This window comes from Papio anubis, chromosome 18, assembly GCF_008728515.1.
Source record: "Papio anubis isolate 15944 chromosome 18, Panubis1.0, whole genome shotgun sequence".
In the NCBI taxonomy this organism is placed as follows: Eukaryota; Metazoa; Chordata; class Mammalia; order Primates; family Cercopithecidae; genus Papio; species Papio anubis.
Window position 1 is genome coordinate 60,922,425 of NC_044993.1, and position 24,542 is coordinate 60,946,966.

A 24,542-nucleotide genomic window follows, 5' to 3' on the forward strand; every position below is an offset into this window, starting at 1 on the left:
GCACTACAATGGAATGATATAATCTGATTTGCATTTTTTAAGTCAACAGTTGGACTGCTGCAGAAAGAATAGACTGTCAGGGGTTAACATGGTTGCAGGGAGAGCTGTTAGAGGCTTTGGCTATAGCTCAGGTGAACAATGATGGAGCCTTGGACCATGTTGGAGATAATGGAAATTAAAGGAAGTAATCAGATTGTCAACTACATTGCAGAGGTGAGACGCCAACACTTGATGAAGGATTGAACGCAGACAGTAGAAAGGAAAGGGGGCCAGGCACGGTGGCTCACACTTGTAGTCCCAGCACTTTGGGAGGCCAAGGTGGGCGGATCACCTGAGGTCAGAAGTTCGAGACCAGCCTGGCCAACAAGGCGAAACCCCATCTCTAGTAAAAATACCAAAATTAGCCAGTGTGGTAGCGGACACCTGTAATCCCAGGTTCTCGGGAGACTGAGGCACGAGAATTGCTTGAACCCGGGAGGCGGAGGTTGCAGTGAGCCAAGAGCATGCCACTGCACTCCAGCCTGAGCAATAGAGCAAGACTCCATCTCAAAAAAAGAGAAAAAGGAAAAAAAAAAAAAGAAGGAAAGAAAGAAAGGAAAGGGGATCCTAAAGGATTTTTTGGTTTCTAATAGTTGTGCCAACCTGAGTAATTAACTTAAATTCTCCGAGCCTCAGTTTCCCCAACCAAGAATGGGAATAACCATAACCACAATGAAAGTTTCTGGGAGAACCAAATACCTGTCTAGCACAGGGCTCAGTCCAGGTGGCATTTTTTTAAATCTGTTTTTCACTTAGTATGTTTGAGGTTTGGCTACCACTGGAAAAGAACAACAGATGGTTAAAGACATTTAAGTTAATCCGGGAAAACAGAAACAACTCCCCAGCAACTTGGGGCCATATGGATTTCTTGGTTGGGTGAACTCATTTAAACAGGGTTTTGCAAAGTGTCTGTCCGTCAGTTGGATTTTTGCCATAGATTGGGTTCAAGACTAAATAATTTCAGTGTAATTGGCAGCCTTGAGTATTTGAGATTCATGGTTGATTCATGACTCATCAGTTGGAGTAGGACAAGGGAGGAATCTCTCCTGATAATGACTGTTGGTAGAGCTCTTACAAGACAATGGGCTTCTTGGCCTCATTGCTTTGCTCCCTCATACATAATCTTTAATCATCTTTAGAACCAAATAGTTCAGGTGACTTGTTCACCAAGTTATTACAGAAAACTATTTTATTTCCACTGCTCAGAAGTGTATTCAGAAAGGAGGGGGAGAAAATGTCTCTAAATCACTAACGAAAGCAGAAAGTCCTTCAGAGACTGGATTCTAATCTGTCTGACACCACATTGCTTGCTTCTTTTTTTTTCTTTCCTTGGATTATTATTGCTTTTTAATGACTGGGGGTTTCTACCGTAAACTAGATTTACTCAGTTCTCCTTTGGGGATTTAAGACTTGCAATAAGAAATTATTAAAATTTTTAAATGCTAGGCCGGGTGCAGTGGCTCACGCCTATAATCCCAGTACTTTGGGAGGCTGAGATGGGCAGATCACAAGGTCAGGATTTCGAGACCAGCCTGGCCAATATGGTGAAACCCCATCTCTACTAAAAACACAAAAATTAGCTGGGCGTGGTGGCAGGCATCTGTAGTCCCAGGTACTCAGGAGACTGAGGCAGGAGAACTGCTTGAACCCAGGAGGCAGAGGTTGCAGTGAGCTGAGATTGTGCCTCTGCACTCCAGCCTGGTGACAGAGCGATGCTCCATCTCAAAAAAACAAAATGTAAATCTTATAAAAACTCAAGAACTGTACAGGAGAGTAATTGAAAGCAAATCGGGCTCTGGAAATGGGGGCCGGCTTTCAACATTCACTTTTGTTTTGGTCATTTGTTTGTTTAAGCTATCTTGCCCTACCTAGCACAATGGTTGTTCAATGCCACTAAATTTCCTTGAAATAAAAAATAAAATAAAAAATGAAGATGGGTGGATGAGAAGGTGTGTACAGTGATCATATTTTCTGTACCCCAAATTGAAGCATGCCGGCCACCTAGAAGTACTCGATATGCATTCAGTACTGAAATGGTTTGGCTGTGTCCCCATCCAAATCTCACCTTGAATTTTAATAATCCTGTGTCAAGGGCAGGGCCAGGTGAAGATAATTGAATCATAAGGGTAGTTTTCCCCATATTGTTCTTGTGGTAGTGAATAAATCTCACAAGATCTGATGCTTTTAATGGGAGTTCCCCTGCACATGCTCTCTCTTGGCTGCTGCCATGTTAGACGTGCCTTTACTCCTCCTGTGCCTTCCACCATGATTGTGAGGCCTCCCCAGCCACGTGGAACTGTGAGTCCATTCAACCTCTTTCCTTTATAAATTACCTAGTCTTGGGTGTGTCTGTATTAGCAGTGTGAGAACAGACTAATCCAAGTACGTACTCAGTAGGATGCATTATGCAAAAGTATCACCTAAAGGAATATTCACCCCTGCCCTCTGAGATAGGGATTGTTATTAACCTCACTGTTCAGATGACAATGGAAGCCCAAAGTCACACAGCTAAGAAGTGGTAAAAACAGAACTCCAGAACACACTGTTAGACTGCTTCTATGCATAGGGGTTTACCCATGACAGCAACATGGCAGAGTATTTAAAATTGGGATTTTCCTGGTGAACTCATTTAAATAGGGTTTTAAAAGATTCTCGATGAATCTTTACGAGATCAGGATGTCCCATCAAAACAGGTTGAGCATGGAAGCAGAATGACTGAGTTCCAATCTGTTACTGGCTTATAGAGGGGATGAGGAGAGACAGGTAACTCTTGCATGCCCTGGCTTCCCCAGTTAGATTCTAAGTTAATGGTTACTGCATTTTTTAAATTGCAGTTGTAATATATGTGTACTATAAACCATTATAAAATGGCTGGGCGTGGTGGCTCATGCCTGTAATCCCAGCACTTTGGGAGGCTGAAGAGAACAGACTGCTTGAGTTCAGGAGTTCAAGATTGGTCTGGGCAACATGATGAAACCATCTCTACTAAAAATACAAAAATTAGCCAGACATGGTGGTGTCCACCTGTAGTCCCAGTTACTTGACAGGCTGAGGTAGGGGGATGGCTTGAGCCTGGGAGGTAGAGGTTGCAGTGAGCCAAGATCACGCCACTGCACTCCAGCCTGGGTGATGGAGCCAGACCCATTTAATTTAATCTCAAATTTAAAAAATATATATAAAAAACTGTGAACAAGTAAAAAAAGGAAAAAATAAATTTATCCATAGCATCTCCATCCAGAGATTTATATTAGTTAATAATAATATTCTGTTCTACATCAATAGATGTATATCTACATCCATATCTCAATCAATATCACAAGTAAGACCATATTATTGATATGATTTTGTAACCATGCATTTTAAAAACTTACCAATGTATCCTAGACATCTCTCCATGTCAATAGTTATTCTCTATCATCATAGTACTTCCTCTATGTAGCATCCCCTTTTGGGAGCATTTAGTTTGACACTTCCAAGATGATTTCTTTAGAAAATTGCTAGAAGTTGTTTCTCTTCTTGAGAAGACATATATCCTCTATCCTTGAAGACTTACAAGGACAAATATGGGGCAAATGACAAAACCAAAGGAAAAGTACCAGGAGTGGGGTTCCAGATGCTGTACCGATGCACGAAGAGGCAGGATCAGACCCCCCCATGTCCGCCCCTCCCCAATTTGAGCATTTCTGGGGGTGAGAATCATCAGGAAGCATAAGTTGACGTGGAGGCAGGAGGGTGATGTCAGGACATTTTGACAGCACTGCCCAAGGAGGAGAAGCAGCAGGAGGAAATGAGGACTCATTATCCTTTTGGAATTTTTCCTTTGTATAATTTTCCCCTTTTGACAGAGAAGATTTAAGTTATGGATAGAGAAAAAAAAATTCATTCTGTCAAGAGCTGTTCTTGTTTTTGTGACAACACATGCAGCCAGGCCCAGTATCCCCTACTTCCTCACCACTATCAGCAGTTCAGTGGGGGAAACAACCACAGAGACACATTTTCCTCCCTTGAGTGTAAAGAGCAAAGCCAAGGTAGGTCATTTCCTGATGAACCCTCATTTCAAACCTGGACTGAAAGTTGCAAGAGAGCAATTGCCTCTAAGAACATAGGGCTAGGCACCTGATAGACAATCTTACAATGAATCCCACGTCATCTGGTCAACCCGATTATTTTACAGATGGGGAAAGGGAGACTTGGAGATGATCTTCAACTTGCCAGAAATGAATCCTAGATATCTATGTGGCAAAATACCAGGAGTAAGCCTGGTACACACACGCGCACACACACACACATACATGTACACACACACATACGCCTAACCAAAGCTTAGAATGGCAGCTCAAGCCTTTGGATCTGTCAGTAATTTCCTGGCTAGTGCCTGCTGAACCTAGAACACAAAGCAAATATTTTTTTAAGTTACTTTTCCCTGTGGAGTCCAGAAGCTCACACACTGGACCAGAAATGTTTGTTGAATGACTAAAGGATTTGATGAGTGGAATGGCAGACTCAGTCAATAAGTAATAGAAGAATTAAAATAGTAAATGAATGTGTGGTATATGAATGCATTTAATTGAACAATTAATTCATATCTGAGTGATCTACTCAATAAAATCCACACATATTCGAGCAGCTATATCTCATAACCTCTACCTATTATGGAGTTCTCTTGAAGTCCAAAGCTTGTCTTAGAACAGAGCTTGTTTTCTAGATTCCTGGACCCATAAAGTCCTTTATAAAAAATGCTGTAAATCAGCCAGGTGCGGTGGCTCATGCCTGTAATCCCAACACTTTGGGAGGCCAAGGCAGGTGGATCACTTGAGGTCAGGAGTTTGAGACCAGCCTGGCCAAGCTCTCTATTAAAAATACAAAAATTAGCCAGGTGTGGTAGTACACATCTATAATCCCAGCTACTTGGGAGCCTGAGGCAGGAGAATCACTTGCACCTGGGAGGTGGAGGTTGCAGTGAACAGAGATTGCGCCTTAGCCTGGGCGACAAAGCTAGACTCCATCTCAAAAAAAAAAAAAAAAAAAAAAAAAGTTGTAAGTCCATAAACCATTTTTGGTGTCTCAAAAGGCTTACTAAAAATTGCACAGTCAAGAGATGCCTGGATTTGCTTTAGGTTTCACAGATGCCTGGCTCCATACCATACTGATCAGAAGTTCTGATGATCCCATCTGATTCTGAGTTACGCATCCACCATGGAAAAATCAGACAAATTATTTGTTACTTCATCATCATGCTTTGAGCTATGCCATTTATCAAAACAGGAGTATATGAGAAAACAAATAAGAGATGAGTTATGTGCAAATGTTGAAGTCATGCTACCTGAAAGCTGAGTCCTCTAAATCCATCAAAGAAAATCCTGGTTTGGAGGGTAGTCTCCCAAAATAATATACTTCAGAAAGCCTCAAAAGTCTCAATGGTGGGCACTAAGCAGGAATGCTGGATGCTGAAATTAACAATGAGTCTTGCAGTCTTCTGCACAGGGCCTGAATCCTACTTCCACATGGTATAAACCTGTGCTTGTTTCAATGTCCCTCTACATCAAGGGACATTTGTAACCTGTACCTTAGAGGGCAGTGGTAATGATCCCATGAGACAATGCATTGTAAGCACTCAACATAAGGTCTGAAGCATGGCAAGTGCTCAGTAAACTTTAGCAATTTTACTATTAAATAGTATTCATAGCAGTAAACCCATAGGGTTGTGTGAGCCTCGTGTGAGATAAAAGATGCAAAGAATCTTGCACAGATCCTGGTACATGGGAGGTACTTGATAGATGCTTATTTCCTGTCACTTTTTCCAGATGGCCTTTTGGGAATTTTCTGTATTTATTGCTCCTCTGCAGGGCAGAGCTGTTATGCAGTAAACATCCAGGCACCCTCCCGAAAGCAACCATCAAAAAGCTAATCCCCAGGTGCTGGATTAGATCCTCCCAGAGCTCTTTGGCTCAAAACCAGGCAAGCAGACGGATTGCAAACTTCTTTCCATTGCCTAAGAAACTTTGTTCAAAGTAAAAACTGCAAATCTGCCACAATCTGGGGCTGGATATGTTCTAGCAGAAGTCCAGCTGAAGGCCCTGCCCCTGCCCCTGCCTCTAAAGGCTCCCAGGAATTTTCCTTATGTTTTTTTGTTTTTAATGGTTTGATTGATGGAGGAACAGACAGCCTGCTGGCCAGTGGCAGGGAGTGAGCTGGCTCCCTTCTTCCCATGATGGGCAGAAGGGGCAGAGAAGAATTTATTAAAGCACCAAGAAAACTGCCAGAGTGGGAATTTTCAAAACACTGATCCTGGAGGCATTAAATCAAGGCAAGTAAAACGAGTTGAGAATTGGGGAGATCCTCAAGGAATAAACTTGTAGCCTTCTTCGGTTTATCATTCTCGAAAATAGCAAACCAGGGCCACTGGAGAGAGAACCACATACTAAGCATCATCTCCAAAATGAATACGATTTGTCAGGCTTCTTCTCTATGTCCAGCACTGAGTGGAACAGCATGCAAGGTACGCAGGGGGTAAGAGTCACAGAGAGCAGGAGAGGTAAATCTAATCCGCAGGTTCCAGGAGGACGTAACAGGGGGAATGGGGCTGCTACTGAAGCATAAGGTTGAACAGAAACCAGCCAGGCCATGCAGAGGTAGAGTGGTTTAGGCAGAGGAAATAACGTTATCAAAGACTTGGAGGTGAATGAGATGAAAGTGTCTAAGGAACTGAAAGATGTTCATGACGGCTGGATTGGAGAGGAGAGAAGTGAGAAGGCAAAGCAGACCAGGGCCCAATCATACAGGGGACTATGGTTAGGAATTTAACTTTCTTTGTTAAAGCAATAGGGAGCCATGGATGGTTTTAGGCAGAGGGAGGTGCAATGCAATCAAATTTTCTTTTATGAAGCTTGCCCTGCCTGCTTTGTATAGAATATTGGTTCACTCAGTAAGTTACTGTGTGCTATGGGCAATTCACACCTTTTCGAAGCCCCATTTTCTGGAAGATGAGAAAAGAGGACTAATGCTACAAAGTCATAGTAAGAGTCCTCCCTGGCTTTCCCCAGGGCAGGCCCAAGAAGGCCTTTGTGTTACACACTCCGCAAACCATCTAAAAATTCAGCTTTCCGAGTGCCTGAAACCCATATCCAGACTGCCTCTCATACTTAGAAGCAGCTTAAATATCCCTTGTCAGCTCATATAGGACCTAAATTTAGGTTCAGAAAATACAGCCTCCCTCAATAAGGTCCCTTCTGGCTCAAACACAACTATGATTCTACATTCATTATTCATCTTGGCCACAAGGCTGTGTAATAAATACACAGTCACAGGGGAAAACCTGCTTCTCCCTAGGAGAGGCAGGGACTGGGGTAGATATCTTTCTTGCATCAGCATTACCTCCGGACCACAGAACCTCAGTGATGTCTGATTAATATGCGATTGCATTTGGAGAAAATTAATGGGCTTTGATGGTTATTTGAAGCCTGCCTCCTCAATTCCACTGTGAGAGAGTTACAAATTTAAACAAACATTGACATATAATAAATCCATGCTCTGCACACTCGTCAAAAGGTCTGACTTAATAGGCCTGACCGTCTTGAAATTTGGATGGAATTCACAGCAGTGGCATGGCCTGGCTTATTAGGAGAGCCAAGCTGCAGCTTGGGGAAGGACAAAAGCCTTCCTTCCCAGGCACGGTGCAGACTCCCCATGGAGCACATGGTGGGGGGCAGGGGACAGCACAAAACCTCCCCATTCAATTTCTTTTCCATGATCCAGCTTTATTTTCTTTGCAGGACTTATCTGGGTCTGAAATTATCTGGTTTATGTCTTTGTTTACTGATTTATCATCTGTAAGCCAAAGCTCTGTGGGAGATTTACCACGTACCATTGTAACTCCAGCATTTTCAACACAGCCAAGCACATAGTAGATGCTCAATAAATATTTCTTGAGTGAATAATTTTGCATTACTCATGAACCTATCTGTAGTACTTAGCCAAGACAGTATGGTAAGATATCTATCTTGTGGAATATTTATCGGAGGGGTGTGAGCTCTGGAGACAGAATTCCTGCATTGGAATCCTTGCTCTGCCATAAACTGTGTGACCCTGATCAAACTAGTCATCTGTCTGTACCTGTAAAATGGGTTAGTACCATCCACCTCACAGTAGGCATTCAACGAAATAATATGAGTAAGCTACTTAGAACAGGACTTAGTAAGTATCCAGACCAAGTTTGGCCATTGTTAGCTTAACATTTCTATATTGACTCATACTTTTAACCTAAATACATTTTTAAAAACTTTAAATTATTCCCATCCATAATAACAAACATGCTGAATCTCTATAACTACCCTACGAGGTAAGTACTGTTATTGTCCCCATCTTACAGATCAGGAAACTGAGGCACACATCATGGGCATGAAGCCACAGAGCTGGGAACTGGCAGAGCAACAGGCTCCAGAATCTATGTGGTTAACATCTGCACCAGGCTGCGCCCTGGAATGTGCACATCACTTTTCAAACAGCGAATATAAGCATCCACATAAATTGCAGTTTTTATTTGACTTTTTATGACGGAAGATTTTAAACATGCAAAACAGTGGAGAGAAGACTATATAAAAGGGTTTTAAGTGATCACTTAGCTACCATCCAAGATTCATCTTCAGAACTACCAGTGTAGCATTCGTCACATGCTGGAAAACTGCAGCTGTGCATTTAATCCCCTGAGCAACGCAGCCAGATGCCCTCTCGCCTCTGAGCCTTCACACATTCGATAGCCTCTGCGCTGGATCCTTCTGCAACCTCTTCATCTGCCCTTACTAACCTTCAGGTCTGAGCCCCACAGTGCTTCCTCAGACAAACCTTCCCTTGAAGTTTCTTTTTGCAGGTAACCACAGACCTAATTTATAAAGCCATTGGATCTATGCCCACTAATCTATAAGATCTATGTCCATTTCATTCACTCCCCTATGGCCAACACTTATTACGCACTCAATAAAACATTTGTCTTGTAAAAATAATCATTTTATGGATGAGAAACCGAGGTTCAGAAAGGTTCAATAACTTGCTCAAGGTCAGAGAGTCAGGAAGTGGCAGGGCTGGAACCCAAATTGATGTCTTTCTAAATCCAAGTCCTTCCTACCAGAGAGGAATTTGTGCAAAAATAATTGCAGTTTTTGCCATTCATGTATTGGCAAAATTATTTTTGCACCAACCTGATATCTGTAAGTGCCACGTGGATTCTACATTTGCGTGTCTGAAATGGGGGAACTCAATTAGGCCTCCTTTAGGACCCCTTCCCTAGAGGATTTTCAGATTCAACCTCATGAAACAGACCACAGGTTGAGTCTTCAAAATCCCATAAGCCAGTTTCAAACTCTAGCCAGAGTCCTCTATTCTAACTGGGAGACCACAAACAGGCTAAGTGTCTTTGGCCAGGCTGAGTTCTGGAAAGTGATACAAACAGAAAGAAAATATTATTCCAGCCTAGGATGAAGCAATATAGATAATCAAGTAAGGACAAGGAGAAGCATCATAAAGTGAAGCAGAGACATGAGCCATGGTTACAGGATCCCAGAGGGACAACGATTAGTTCCACTGGGAGGGATGGCAGGGGACATCCAGGAGAGAGGAATTTCAGGCTGAGCTCTGAATGATCAGTCAGTAAAATTTCAATAAATCTAAGCTAATAAGGCATTCTAGGCAAAGAGAACAGCAAAAGCCCTGAAGTGTAAGGTGCACGGCTCTGGACTACTGAGCATCAGATCAAGGAGGGATGCAGCTCTGAGGATATCAGGACAGTGAGCTCAAGCTGTGAAAGGTTAAGGAGTTCCCACTGCAGGAGTAGAGATGACAACTTTGGGTCTTCATATTAGGTTGGTGCAAAAATAATTGCGGTTTTTGCAATTAATATAATCTGTTTTGCATTAAATGTAATGGCAAAAACTGCAATTACTTTTGCACCAACCTAATAGAAACAGGAGAATTTTAAAATCCAATTCAGGAGTTGTAGAGAAACCACAAATACCCTTCTGTGGCAGGAATTAGTTAGCTATTTACTAAGCCCATTTCTCTTTCCTCTCAGGTGTTCCGCTAGACAATATTTCCCAGACTCCCTTGCAGTTAGGTGTGGCCATATGACTGAGTTCTGTCCAGCAGAATATGGATGGAACTGATGTATCCACTTCCGGGACAGGCCTGTTGAGACCTCCCATGGGATATGCCACTCCTCTGACCTCACCACTCCCCATCACTTACTGGCTAGATACTGACACTCAGGTCAATGTTGAAAGCCACATGATAAAGTTGGAAGTTCCACTGTCATCCTGGGTCCTTGAGTGACTGCATGGAGCAGAGCATCCCATGCCTACCTCTACCCTCCAACTGCTGTCCAGGAACCCAGAATTGAAATTTATGTGAATGCAAAATTCATTTCTTTAGTATTAAACCCCTGAAATTCCAGGATTTATCTGTTCTAAAAGCCAGCATTACCTTAACTAATATACCCCTTGTATTAGTTTATTCTATAAATATTATTTGAGCCTCTACCATGTGCCAGGGATGCTTCTAGGCATTAGTGATACAGTGGTAGCCAAGAAAAAGGTTTCTGCTCTTATGTAACTTTTACCAACTATAAACGAGTAAACAAATAAGATCGTTTTTGCCAGTGATAGAGCTATAAAGGAAACTTAAAAAGATAGTGTGACTAGAGAATAGGGGGAAGGGTACATATCTTAATTAGGGCAATCATTTCCCTCAGACGCTTATCTGAAATACAAAACTTCATTTTAGTACCTACAAACATTCTAGACACCAAAGGACCAGAAAATCATCACAAAGGGGGCATTCTTGAGATCACTTCTATTAAAAAATTAGACACTCAACTCAGAGGAAACCAAATGTTCTTGGCTTGGGAAGACTTTGATGAGAACAACTGAGGCATTCATTTGTTGAGAGCCTGGTAAAATACTTACAACGAGTGTCTGTGTCTGGGAAGCCTGGGTCAGCTATGTTTTGTGCCATCCAATGCTACTGCATTTCCCATTCATTGCGGCCAAGCAAATTTGCCAATAATCCTACACACCAGCTCCCGAAGGTACAAATTCTGTCAATGAGCAGAAAGAAGCCACAAGCATGGTTTCAGCATTTTGCTGAGGGGCAGGTAAGGAGTGCCTTCTGGAAGGTGGTCAACATAAACACACAGTTCCAGGCTGACGTAAAGGTGGCAGCTGGTGCAAGATTCCCAATGTCCTTGTGGCCACTGTGTTTTGCAAACTGTCTACCCAACAGATCAGGGAACAGCGTGGCAGTAATCCCAGTTATTACAATACCAAACTACCTCCATACTTGTTGGTAATGGCCACTGCCCTGAGAACACTAAATATCCCCCTGATTACCCAGCTGCTACAATCCCTCCTCAAAATTCCCCAGGCCTCTCACAATCCAGAAACCAAAAAGTCAAAGCCGGGTATTTGGCAACAGGGAGAGGGGGAGCCCCAAGACCTTGATGATTCAATGGTGCTCATAATATGTGCTAAATACTCTTCTTATTACCCCTGGAGCTACATCAGAATCTCCAGGGAGTCTGTTAGAATTGCAGATTCCTGAGTCCCACCAGAGACCTACTAAATTGGAATCCGTGGCAGTGAGGTCCTGGAATTGGTGTTTTATCAACCTTCCCCAAAGAGGCTCATGTACCCTACAGTCTGAGAACTGCTGGCCCAGGCATGGCTCTGGCATTTTGGTAAATGGAGGGCAAGGTCATTTGTGCACGCAGCTCATCAGATTAGTGGTTTTGAAACTTGATCAGAATGCTTTCTTAAAATCAACTCTTTCTCAGGATTTCAAAACACAAAATAAGTGAGAGGGTAGCTACATATAGCCCCTTGTTTGCAAGTCCAACTTGAGTGGCTGGTAGGAGTAGAGAGCAGTCTACAGAAGCCATATCTGGGGCTACGTGACTCCAACAGGGAATAGAACAGCCAAAGAGAGAACAAAGGTTTACACTGGAGGAAGAAGCAGGCTGTTACAAAGCCCTGACGAATGGCAGAGCAGAGAGTCAGGGATAGGCCAAACCCAGGGTAGAGACAACAGCAGGAGTCCTAAGCCTGAGTCAGCCATAATAAAAACTAGAGCCCAAGGCACAAAGAGAGATTGGGTTGGTCAAGTAAGCAGGCTTCATTTTGCCAGGAAAGAAATGGTGAGGAAACAAAATTTATTGGTAGAGGCCTGCACCCCTTCTGTGGACCATTAAGCTGCTCTGATAAAATACCATCTTGAACACAACACACCCAGCTCTGAGATGTTGGGAGAAGGTTCATGCATTTTGTTCAGTGCTGCACCCCTGGTACCTAGCCCAGGATCTGCAAAGGCTCGGCCCCCAACAACACAATACTTGTTAAATGAATGAATGGATGAAGGGCTTTGTGTCTACTGCAGGAACCGTCTGAAGCAAAAGCACATGTTTCCAAGTTGGGGGTCACTTGGGTGAGACTCAGGACCCCACACTTGCTCTCCATTCTGAGTGCCACGAAAGTCAGGCTGGCCCTAGAAAAAGGCTTGCAAAGCTCAACAGGGCAACTTAAAACAACGTTTTCTTAGAACTCTCTACAAACCAGGTGTATTATTCACTTGCACCAAAAATCTGCACCTAAGGGTCCTCAGACCTTAACAGGATAGGAAGAAAGAAAAGAAGCTTTTCTTTACCAAATGACTCTTCAGTATTTTTCAATTTCAAAACTCTTTTGGGGCATTCTATGCATTAAGCACTGCACAAAACACTGGTGATAGAGCAAGGGGGAAAAGTAGATGAGATCTCTGTTCTCTTGAAGTTTATATTCTAATAAGCAAGTCAGGCCATAAACATGAAAACATGTAAATGAGCGAGATCATTTGGAATATAATCAATGCTATGAAGAAAAATTAAACAGGGATATGCAAAAGAAAGAGACTGGCAGGGCAGGAAGCTTTTTAGAAAAGGAGGCCATTTGAAGAAGTGGCATTTGAGCTGAAATCTGAATTACAAGAAGAGGATCATGCAAACATCAGAGGGCATAGCACACCCAGCAAGTGGTAACAGCCAGTGCAAAGGCCCTGGGGTAGAGAGAAGCACCATGGGTTTAAGGAATAGAAAGCCAACCAGTGTGACTAGAACTAGGTAATAAAGGCAGAGGGAGGGATGGAAGAGCAGGAGCAGGAGGCAGAGATCAGATCAAGCACACTTCTCAGGGCACAGAGAGGAGTTTGCAGGTGGATGGTTCGAGTGGAGAGGTAACATGACGTGATTTGGTTTTGAAGGACAATTCTGGCTCTTGTGCGGAGAATGGACTGGAGAAAGGAGCAAGAGAGAAATCAGGGAAATCTGGGAGGAGGCCTTGACTTGGACCAAGAGGAAATGACCTTGACTTGGACCAAGATGGTGCCAGGAAGTGTAAGAAACGTGGATATATTAAGTGGGTGGAGTTGGCAGGACTCAGGGGAGAGAAGAATCAAGCATATCAGCTACCACTGTGGATGATGAAGAATGGCTTATCATCCCCATTTTTCAGATTAGGAAACTGAGGTCCAGGTCACACAGCAGGAAACTTTCAGGGCCAGGGTCCGAAGCCAGGTCCAGGCGACTTCAGAGCCCTCATGTTCCTTCCTTTCTGTTTTCTTTGGATGGAGCTTTTGCTCTTAGTGGTCATTGACGAAGAACAGGTGTGTGGGGTTTGGGCATTCCCTGTACACCAACTACTCCTCATTCGGAGAGGAAAAATGAACCTCGCACTAGTTAATGCCACACTGTTTTTTGATTTAGGCAAATGCTTGGCAGCTCCAATTCATCTTCCAGAGGGTAATGTAATAAAGGCTCACATTATATTCTATGTTTCTCTGGGCTCTCAATATGTCATCCTCCTTAGTCTCACAACCTTCTCTATAAGTTTCAGAAAAAACAAACCCATGACATTGACACATTGGGCAGGCATGTCTTTTTGCAGATAATGAAGCTGGGAAGTGGAGGTTTTTGAAGCTGTATGACCTTGCACAAGTCACTTAGCCTCTCTCAGCCTCAAATTCCTCGTGTGAAAACTGGCGCAATATCCCTACCCTGAGAATTTTGAGAGTTCAAGTCAAATCATGTAAGACATTGCATGTGAAAGTCATTTGTGAAGTGAAATATTTAACATTATGATTAACATTAGAAATTCTTGGCCGGGCACAGTGGCTCATGTCTGTAATCCCAGCACTTTGGGAGGCTGAGACGGGTGGATCACCTGAGGTCAGGAGTTCGAGACCACCGTGGCCAACATGGTGAAACCCTGTCTCTACTACAAATACAAACATCAGCCAGGCATGGTGGTGCACCCCTCTAGTTCCAGCTACTCAGGAGGCTGAGGCAGGAGAATAGCTTGAATCCAGGAGGCAGAGGCTGCGATGAGCAGAGATTGCACCACTGCACACCAGCCTGGGCAACAGAGTGAGACTCTGTCTCAAAAAGTAATAATAATATTGGGAATTCTTTAGTATTAAAAAAAAAGAAATAGAGAGAGGCATTGAGTCATTCAACAAATATTTATAGAGCCTCTACTATGTGCCAGACACTAGTAATTCAGTAGCGGGAAAAATTGATATGATACGTAGTCTTTGCCTCTGTGGAGCTTAAAGTCTAGAGAGGAAGCGAATTAATAAATGATCACATCAGTAGATATGTAATTTTGTATGGTTGGTATGTGTGTTTAAAGAAACATGCAGGGTGATGTTCAGCATCAGAGAAGGCTTCCCTGGGAAATGACTGAGCTGAAGTCTGGAGGCTACAGAAGAATGAACTGTGAAATGAGCAACTATGGAGAAGGATGCGAGCATTCTAGTCAGTAGGAGCAGTATGTGCAAAAGTCCTGAGGCAAAAAGGAGTAAGGCTCACGTTGGAGGTCATCAAAAAAGCACGAGGTTGGAACAGAGCAAAGGCGAATGGGGTGCGAGGACTAGCACAAGATGAGGCAGGAGCCAGAGAAGGGGCTAGATTGTACAGGACCTTGTGGGTCACAGTAAGGTTATCCTAGTTGCTCTGAAGGAAAAGGAGGAAAGGGAGCGAGATGGAGAAAAGAAGGCAAACTGCAGAATAATTAAACAGATATTGGTCATGGTGCCCCATGCCTGTAATCCCAGCACTTTGGGAGGCCAAGGTAGGTGTATCACATGAGGCCAGGAGTTCGAGACCAGCCTGGCCAACATGGTGAAACCCTGTCTCTACTAAAAATATAAAAATTAGCCAGGCACGGTGGTGCATGCCTGTAATCCCAGCTACTCGGGTGGCTGGGGCACAAGAATTGCTTGAACTCAGGAGGCGGAGGTTGCAGTGGGCCGATATCTTGCCACTGTACTCCAGCCTAGGTGACAGAGCAAGGCCCTGTCTCCAAACAAAGAAAAAAATTAAACAGAACATAGGCAAAGTTCAGCATAGCACGATGCTTTCAGGGATCCCCAAGTAATGCATTCGGGTTAGGATCAAGGTTGGACAAAAGCAAGGAAACTGGTAGAGTCATCAGGCCTCTGATTTTTGAGTGACCCTTGATGTTTATAAAGAACTTTACATCAGGAAGTTCAGTTTGGGGGAATGTTTAGCACATTTGAGAGAAGGTAGGGAATGCATCAGATTATACATGTCTATAACGTTCTAAGGCCAAAATACTGAAAAACAAAAGGCTGGAAGTGGGAGGACCAGTTAGGGGGCTGCTTATTGCAGGAAAGAAAGGAGGGTTGAAACCATGGTGATAACAGTGTGAGTGGAAGGAGGTACTCAGGGGCTAGGGCCCCAGGTTTGATTCCCAGGCTAGGATTTTGCCCAGTCTTGCAAAGAAGAGTTCATCTCTGCCCCATTCTCTCATCCAGCATCCTGTCCATAACCTCAGACATTGAGGGTCTTTGGCTAAAAAACCTGCACTCTCCCTCACTGCTGCTCCTCCCGCCCAACTTTGGTTAGATGCTGTGCAGAACCATTGCTGCTGATATGCATGTTATGTAACACTTGTTTCTATACTATGCGAACCAAGAGGGGGGAAAAAAGGCTGCCTGACAAGTAATTTTGTACATAAAAATAATCTGCCAAAGGCTTGGGGAAATGTACCTGTAATTCTTCCACACTTTGGCACTTACACCCGCTTGCCTGCCGACTACTTCTGCCTTCAAACGCCCTGGGAGCAAAACATGATTACAAAAGACAGGCAAGAATGTCCTTTCCGCTTTCAGAACCTGGGACCAACACTGTGTGTGTGTGTGTGTGTGTGTGTGTTTGTGTGTGTGTGTGTGTTTGTGTGTGTGAGATCATTCCCTGCTTTCTTTCTACTTACAAAATTACATTGAGAACAATGCCTGATTTCTCAACTGCAAAGTAAGGATAATAATAGTCCTTAATTTACAAGTGGTTGGTGAGACTAAAATGAAATAATTCATATAAATAGGGCTTTACGTGATATTTGGCACGTAGTAGGCATTTATTAAAGGGTTTTGTGAGCTGCATTTGAGTGAGCGCTTACTGTTGCCAGATTTGTGCTAACTGCTTTACCTCATTTAGTACTGGGGGTGCTGTCCGTGGTCCTGAATTGCCTTTTGCTGTGGGAGCTTTTTTCCCCCAGGAAGCTGATTCTGTCAACCCATACATCATTCCCCAGAAATTCATAACCATGTGATTTTCAGAAAACATAATTTTAGGTCTCTTTGAAAATCAGCTTTATGGAGTTATGGCTTATATGCAAGTGCATTCATTTTAATTGTACATTTTGATGACTTTTTACAAATTTATACACCAATGTAACTAGCCCCACCATCAAGATACAGAATAGTTCCATTACTCTAGAAAGTCTCATTAGATCTCACCTTAATAAACTCCCAACCTCTGGCCTCAGACAAACACTATTTAGCCTTCTGACACTAGATTTCATTTGTCATTTCTAGATTTCAAATAAAAGAAATTATATAGTATGTACTATTTTATATCTGCCTTCTTTCTCTCTGCATAATTTTTAAAATTCATTTATACTGATACATGTATCAATAGCTTATTTATTATTGTTGTTAAAGTATATCCCACAAGTAGTTTATCCACTCACCTATGAATAGATCTGGGGGTTACTTTTAGCTTGGAGCTATTACAAATAAACCTACTATGAACATTAGAGTACAAGACTTTTTGTGGACATTTGTGTTTATTTACCTTGAGCAGACATCTAGGAGTAGAACTGATGTGTCATATGGTAAGTGCAGGTTAGACTGTATTTAAAAACAACCAAACTCTTCTTTGTTGTACTATTTTACACCTTCAGTGTATGAGAATTCCAGTCACTCCATATTTTCAACATCACTTGTTATCATCGTCTTTTTCATTTTAGCCAGTCTAATGGGTGGTATCTTATTGTGGTTTTAATTTGCATTTCCCTGATGACTAATGACATTGGAATCTTTTCATGTACTTATTGACCATATGTTTATCTTCTTTAGTGGATTGTCTGTTAAAATCTTTGCCCATTTAAATATGATATTAATGCCATCAAGAAATCCCAGATCTTTATGATGGAAGTTATTGGCAGGCAGATCACCTGAGGTCAGGAGTTTGAGACCAGCCTGGCCAACATGGTAAAACCCCATCTCTACTAAAAATATGAAAATTAGCCAGGCATGATGGTGCGCACCTGTAGTCCCAGCTACTTGAGAGGCTGAGACAGGAGAATCACTTGAACCTGGGAGGTGGAAGTTGCAGTGAGCCAAGATCACTCCACTGCACTCCAGCCAGGGTGACAGAGCAAGACTCCATCTCAAAAATTAAAAAAGTTGAAAGTTACAGGAAGACATAATCATAATCAACCTCAGAATAATGCAATTCACAAGAAAGTCCCCTTTACTCTGAATTATTGAACTCTGTAGACAAACCTCTATCACCAACATGGGATTCTGGGTACAGATACACTGTAGAGAGGTAGGAAGATTGATAGAGTGAAAAAGACCTGTCATGTTATCTCAAACCAACCCTTTCCTAGGCTGGTTGACCCCTTGTGAGTCATTTAATCTCCATCATTCTCACAGTTACCTACAAAAAATAGAGCTAGTGCAACCTACCTAAATATGCTATCAGGAAGACCACAGTCAATGTACATAGTTGTATGCTACATAGTGAATACTCAAAATATACAGCTATTAATTGTATTCTATTCCAAATATATCAGTTATCTGTTACCATAATAACAAATATCTTGGATTTGTTGATAGTATTAATATCAGATTTAAGTGGGCAAAGATTTTAACAGACAATCCACCAAATAATGTTGACATTAAAACCACCCTCCAAAACACCATACCTTTTTTCTCTTTTAAAAAAAGGATTTATTTAGCTCCCAAATCTGTAATTGGTCATTTAGTCTGGGATCTGCCAGGCAGATCTTTCAGTCTCAGCTCAGCTCATTCACATGTCTAGTACTGGCTGGCTGTTGACTAATGTAGGATGATCTTGGATGCGAGAAGGGAATGACCTGGGTCTGTTTCACACGTCTCTCCTCCTTCATCAGACTAGTCTTGGCAATGGCAGAGGTACAAAAGAGCAAGAAGAAACACACAAGGGCTCTTCAGCTATAGGCTCAGAATTGGGACATAGTCACTCCTACCATATTCTATTGGCCAAAACAAATCACAAGCCCACACCAAATTCAAGAGGTAGGGAAAGAGTCTCCACAACTCTTGTGATAGAAACTGCAAATTCACATGAAAAAGAGTGTGCATGGAGGGAGGTCTGAAGAATTGGGTCTATCATTACAGTGTGCTATACAAAGCAATCTCCAAGTGGCCCCCCAAAAATAAACTTAACTTTCTTCCTGCCCTCTGTAAGATTTTGCTTATTCCAGACTAAGGCCAAATATCTATGTTCCAATTCTCCCTGATCCCAGAAGAAAGAACATCCCAATGACCTGAGTTTCATAAGACATGAGTTGGCATCACTGCTCCTTAGCAAGTCTAGCTGGGCCAGGAGGAACAGAAGCTGAGAAGTTGGATCATTTCCAAGGAGATGCTAATGGTGCTCATCACCCCTACCCCCACCAATGCCATTCCTGAATCTTCCCCTCTATCCTACTAAATGAGCTGGAGTCCAAGGAGCCAAGCAGACTACTTCTCTTCTTGGGACAGATAAAGACTCTGGTCTCAGATGGAGGATTTTTTTTCTTTTTTGAGATGGAGTTTTCACTCTTGTCACCCAGGCTGGAGTGCAATGGCATCATCTCAGCTCACTGCAACCTCTGCCTCCCAGGTTCAAGCGACTCTCCTGCCTCAGCCTCCCAAGTAGCTGGATGACAGGCATGCACCACCACACCTGGCTAATTTTCATATTTTTAGTAGAGACGGGGTTTTGCCACATTGGTCAGGCTGATCTCGAACTCCTGGCCTCAGGTGATCCACCCACCTCGGCCTCCCAAAGTGCTAGAATTACAGGTGTGAGGCACCGCACTCAGCCAGATGGTGCTATCTTAGCAAGCTTCTTTCACTTTTCCAATCATGGGCTGAACCATCTTGGACTTGGATCCTGAAAATAATGGAGGTATATTGGAGCAAATTGGGAAGAACTTCCTTATTATGGACATCTACTGGGTAGTGTGGTCAGCTCACAACAACCACTCCTATTGGTCTCCCAACCCAAGGACATAACAGTGAGCTCCTGGCAGTTTATTTATACAACAGGACACCACCATCTCCCATGCCTGAGTTTGTTGATTTGAATGCAAGTAGACTCCTAACCCAAGCTGGGTCAGAACCCTTTCTTTTGAATGTAAAATTGTAATTATTGGATCTTTCTGGGAAGTTTGGGCTTGGCAGTTACTACTATGATTATGAAGATCACATGGATTAGAGAAGTGGAAAAAGAAAGGCTTCTGAAAAAGAAAGACATGAAGCACAGAGTAGGAAATAGAATCTAAATGGCTTCCAAATTCCTGGTTTGGGTTCTTACAGTGGAAGTGTGTTGGTTTTGACTGTCCAGCGCTCATTCTTCCCTGTTCAGGTATCAATACTTTGAGCTTCCTTTGGAGAACCACCTTCCCCGCTCCCGTCAGTCCAGGTCATCAGTGCAGTTTCACCCTAATTGTAGGGGAGGGTATATCACCTAAGCCTAGCCAAATATGGGCACTGCATGATGATTTCAGAAATGAGAACATTATCCAGTTAGAGCCAGCTAATCCCAGGATTTAGGCAGATGTGACTAGAAGAAAAAATCACCCTATGTTTTCTACTAGACTTGAAGCTGTATGGTTGCAAACCAGGAGCTTCTGGCCACCATCTGGTCACCATGTGAAGAAAGCCTGCCTGAAAATGAGGCCAACACAGCAGAAGGCAGGTCTGAGAAAAGGAAACTAAGTCCTGATAACGTCTCATGGTTTGAGTTCCTTGATCCAGCTCTGACTGAAGCAATATCTCTAGGGAACTTTGCAGTTACAAGCTTTTCGTCTTAGCTATTATGAACTGGGTTTCCTGTTTCTCACAAAGATCAAAACTAGGACTTCCCTGAATTCAATTGCACTCCTGTCTGCGAGAGATCCCTATCGACTTCCAAATATGGAGGTTGAGTAGCTTCTCTTACAACAATCAAGAGTCATAATTCAGGACCTTTCTGCTTTCTATTACGTAAGATATAATAGAAAGTGTAATAGAAAGAAGTGGATGAGAGCAGTCTAATATTTACTCTGTACCAGGCACTGTACAAAGGCAATTTACTTCATTACATAGTCAGTTCTGCTGCTATAGTGCAACATAAATGTTTCTAAAAATTACTGCACTCTACAAAACCATGCAATAAAAGCTATGGAGTTTATGGGGAAATGAGGTTAGGGGCACACCATTCAAAAACTTTATCAGTGACACATTTTTTAAAGACAGGAGCCTCACATAAAAATGTTGAAAGTTGGGCATAGGAGTTGCTTCCTGGATAAAGAAAATGTGGCACATATACACCATGGAATACTATGCAGCCATAAAAAAAGAGTTTGTGTCCTTTTCAGGGACATGGATGAAGCTGGAAATCATCATTCTCAGCAAACTGACACAGGAACAGAAAACCAAACACCTTATGTTCTCACTCATAAGTGGGAGTTGAACCGTGAGAACAAATGGACACAGGGAGGGAAACATCACACACCAGGGCCTCTCTTGGGGGTGGGGGCAAAAGGAGGGAGAGCATTAGGACAAGTACCTAATGCATGCGGGGCTTAAAACCTAGATGACAGGTTGATAGGTACAGCAAACCACCATGGCACATGTATACCTGTGTAACAAACCTGCACATTCTGCACATGTATCCCAGAATTTAAAGTAAAATTTTTAAAAATGTGGGAAGCTGGAAAGACAGTTGCAACACCAGCTGTGGGTGGGCATGGCTCACAACTCAGGTAGCTGGCAGATGTTTGAGGTGTGTGTATTTTGTGTATTCCTATGTGGCTCAGTTTCTTTGAGTGCAGTTTTCTGCACTCGCCTATTGTGTCTCACTGAGGAAATTTCACATGAACACATGCAAAATTCACATTATGCTCAAAATGTTTCCTAATATATCAATCTCACTTGTGCAAATTCATGTTTTCAGAACAAGTGCTGTACCAGAACTGTCTCATATGAGCCTAGCCTTAACCTCATGATATAGATATTATTTTTTTAGGCTATAAAGGGAAGACATTGAGGCTCAAAGAGCCAGTGAGTGGCAGACCTAAAATTCAAACCCACATCTGTCAGACTCTGCTGCTCACATGCTTTTCATACTGGCATGCTCCATCTGCACTCCAGTGTTTCCTATGATATGTGTATAAATTGCCTTACCCTTGGCTGTCTACTTGTTAAGTCTCAGGAATTACACAAGATCTTGCACTGAAATATAAGCCTTGGCACAGTTAGTGGTTGGTGCCTGTATCATACTGACCACTCTACCTCAGGCATCGCATCTGTAAAATGAAACATTTGCTACTTACCCACCCCATGGAGAGGGTGCAATGGCTGAATACACTATTATCAAGGCAACAGAGCTCATTCAGCTCCCAAAGCATGAATAACTGGGGTTTCTTCATCCAACCTATTCCATTTGACAGAGGAGGAAACCAAGGGCCAGAGAAAACAAGGGATTCATCAAGGTCACACAGGAAGGCAGAGGCAGAAGAGGGATTAAAATCTGGAACTGTGCATCCCCAGTAAAGTTATTTCCCAGCATACCCAGAGTAAGATCCATGGTAATCACAGCGCCCTGCGGGACCTGGTTTGGCCATTGTTTACTTACAATAGCCCCCCTCACCATCAACACAACAGAGATACAGAAATGGCTGGAAGGTATGGGCTCAGCCTTCGAAGCTTTGCAGTTCTGCAGTCACTTGGCTACACATAAATCCACAGCTCATTATTCTGACACTGAGTAATAGCCCTGTGCTAGAAGCCAGGATAATCAATCATTCAACCGATACTTAGAACTCCCCTGTCAGTGACACACTCATTTTGGCCATGAAGGGGTCTTTGGGATTCATTTTCCCCATTGCATTCCTCTCCTATAAATGTTTTTATAGAATTTGCCTGCCCAGAAAGCTGCATTTATTAAAGAATAATTAATTCTTTCCTACCATATTTTATTCATCAGAGCCTTAAAGAGCTGCCCGTGAGTGCCTGTGGTCTACAAGAGATAACTGTACTACACAGGGACACTATACAATGTCGCTGTAATTCTAGCCAAGAGCAGAAAAACATGATGTTTCAACTCACTCATGTGGTCCGGATCTCAGGTTGAGTTCCCTAAGAAGCAGGTTCTGAAATCAATTTTGAGTACAGACAGGTTCTTAGGAAGGTGATCTCAGAATGGGGAATGGGGAAGTTAGACAGGGAAGGGAAGCAAGCCAATATAGCATTAATGGGCATGTTACTGCAGTGGGCAACTGGGCTCAATCCTATGAGAGACCACTGGGAATGCTGTTGAATGTGCCTTAGCATGGACTCACCCAAGGAATGAGAAAGCTGGGTGGCTACCATTGGCTGAGGGCTGCTTCCAGGAGCATCAACTCTCCAGCACTTCTAGAAGCACTTCATCTCACCTGCAGGAAAGCAGCGTGTCAGAGAAAGCCCCCAGACAGTCTGAGTGGGGGGTTCTTGCAATAGGATTCCATCAGTGCCTATGAGAATGGAGGTACCAAGATGTGGACAGGGCATCAATACACCTGCTACACCTGGCTATAGATAAATACTCCGCTTTTAAAACTCATTCAAAAATCTAAAAACAGTAATTATAAATGACATTGATCGAGTGCCTACTGTGTACCAGGCATTATGCTAAACACTGGATATGAATGATCTCATTCAGTCCTCACAGCAGTATCATGAGGTAGGTGCTGTAATTATCCTCAGTTCATAGACGTGGAAACTGATTCTTAGAGAGCTTGAATAAATTGCCTAGGGTCAGGAGGTAAGGAAGAAGAAGAGCTGAGATTTGAACCTCTAGGCCTCTGGCTCCCAGCCTTTGTCTTTCTACTATTTTATGCTGTCATAAATCACAAAAGTGATGAGATGGATGTGGATCTATCTAATTCGGGAAGGTGAGAGGTCGACAAGAGAGATGGGTTCAATTCTTTTGATTTTTAGATCCCACAATTAAGTGAGAACATTCTCTGTCTGCCTTTCTGTGCCTGGCTTATTTCACTTAACATAGTGATCTCTAGTTCCATCCATGTTGTTGCAAATGACAGAATCTCATTCTGTGTTTGTTTGTTTGTTTGTTCGTTTGTTTGTTTGTTTAGACAGGGTCTCACTCTGTCGCCCAGGCTGAAGTGCAGTGGCACAATCTTGGCTTACTGCAGCTTTGACCTCCTGGCCCAAGTGATCCTCCCACTTTAGCCTCCTGAGTAGCTGGGACCACAAGCATGTGCCACCACGTCCAGCTAATTTTTTGTATCTTTTTGTAGAGACGAGGTTTTGCTGTGTTGCCCAGGCCAGTCTCAAATTCCTGAGTTCAAGTGATCCACCTGCCCTGGCCTCCCAAAATGCTGGAATTACAGGCATAAGCCACCGTGTTCGGCCAAGATCTCATTCTTTTTATGGCTGAATAGTACTCCATCGTGTATATGTACCACATTTTCTTTATCCATTCATCAGCTGATGTACACTTAGGTTGCTTCCAAATCTGGCTATTGTGAACAGTGCTGCAACAAACACAGGAGTGCAGATCTCTCTTTGATATACTGATTTCCTTTCTTTGGAGGTCTATATCCAGCAATGGGATTGCTGAAGCATATGGTAGCTCAACATACCTACTAGGTGCCCACAAAAATTAAAAATAAAAAAAAAATTTAAAGGAGAGAGATAGGTACCTAGCCTGGAAGGTTATATCTAGGGAAGGTCTATGTAGAAGACCTCTATTGCATTTGCATCCATTCCTCAGTCTTCTAGTAACAGCACCTTTACTTTCCTTTGGGGAAGGACTCCTCCCCCACTCACACTCCATGTACTTTTGAAGTGTTGACACCCCCAGCTGGCTCCAGAACATGATCCAATCC

At 42.9% G+C, this 24,542-nt stretch overlaps 1 protein-coding gene and 1 long non-coding RNA gene across 6 annotated transcripts in view; both read right to left on the minus strand.

Annotated features, from left to right (window-relative positions):
• SHISA9 (shisa family member 9) overlaps nt 1-24,542 on the minus strand; it is a 337,726-nt gene that overhangs the window by 184,168 nt on the left and 129,016 nt on the right. The window lies entirely within an intron of this gene.
• The window catches only part of LOC103880330, a 50,389-nt gene that overhangs the window by 9,343 nt on the left and 16,504 nt on the right, over nt 1-24,542 (minus strand). The window contains exon 3 of one of the 4 annotated variants that reach the window (XR_002519147.2): nt 22,995-23,087. The exons of the other annotated variants lie outside the window; for them this stretch is intronic. This is a non-coding gene — a long non-coding RNA (uncharacterized LOC103880330). The remainder of the gene's footprint in view (nt 1-22,994; nt 23,088-24,542) is intronic. 4 annotated transcript variants of the gene reach the window in all.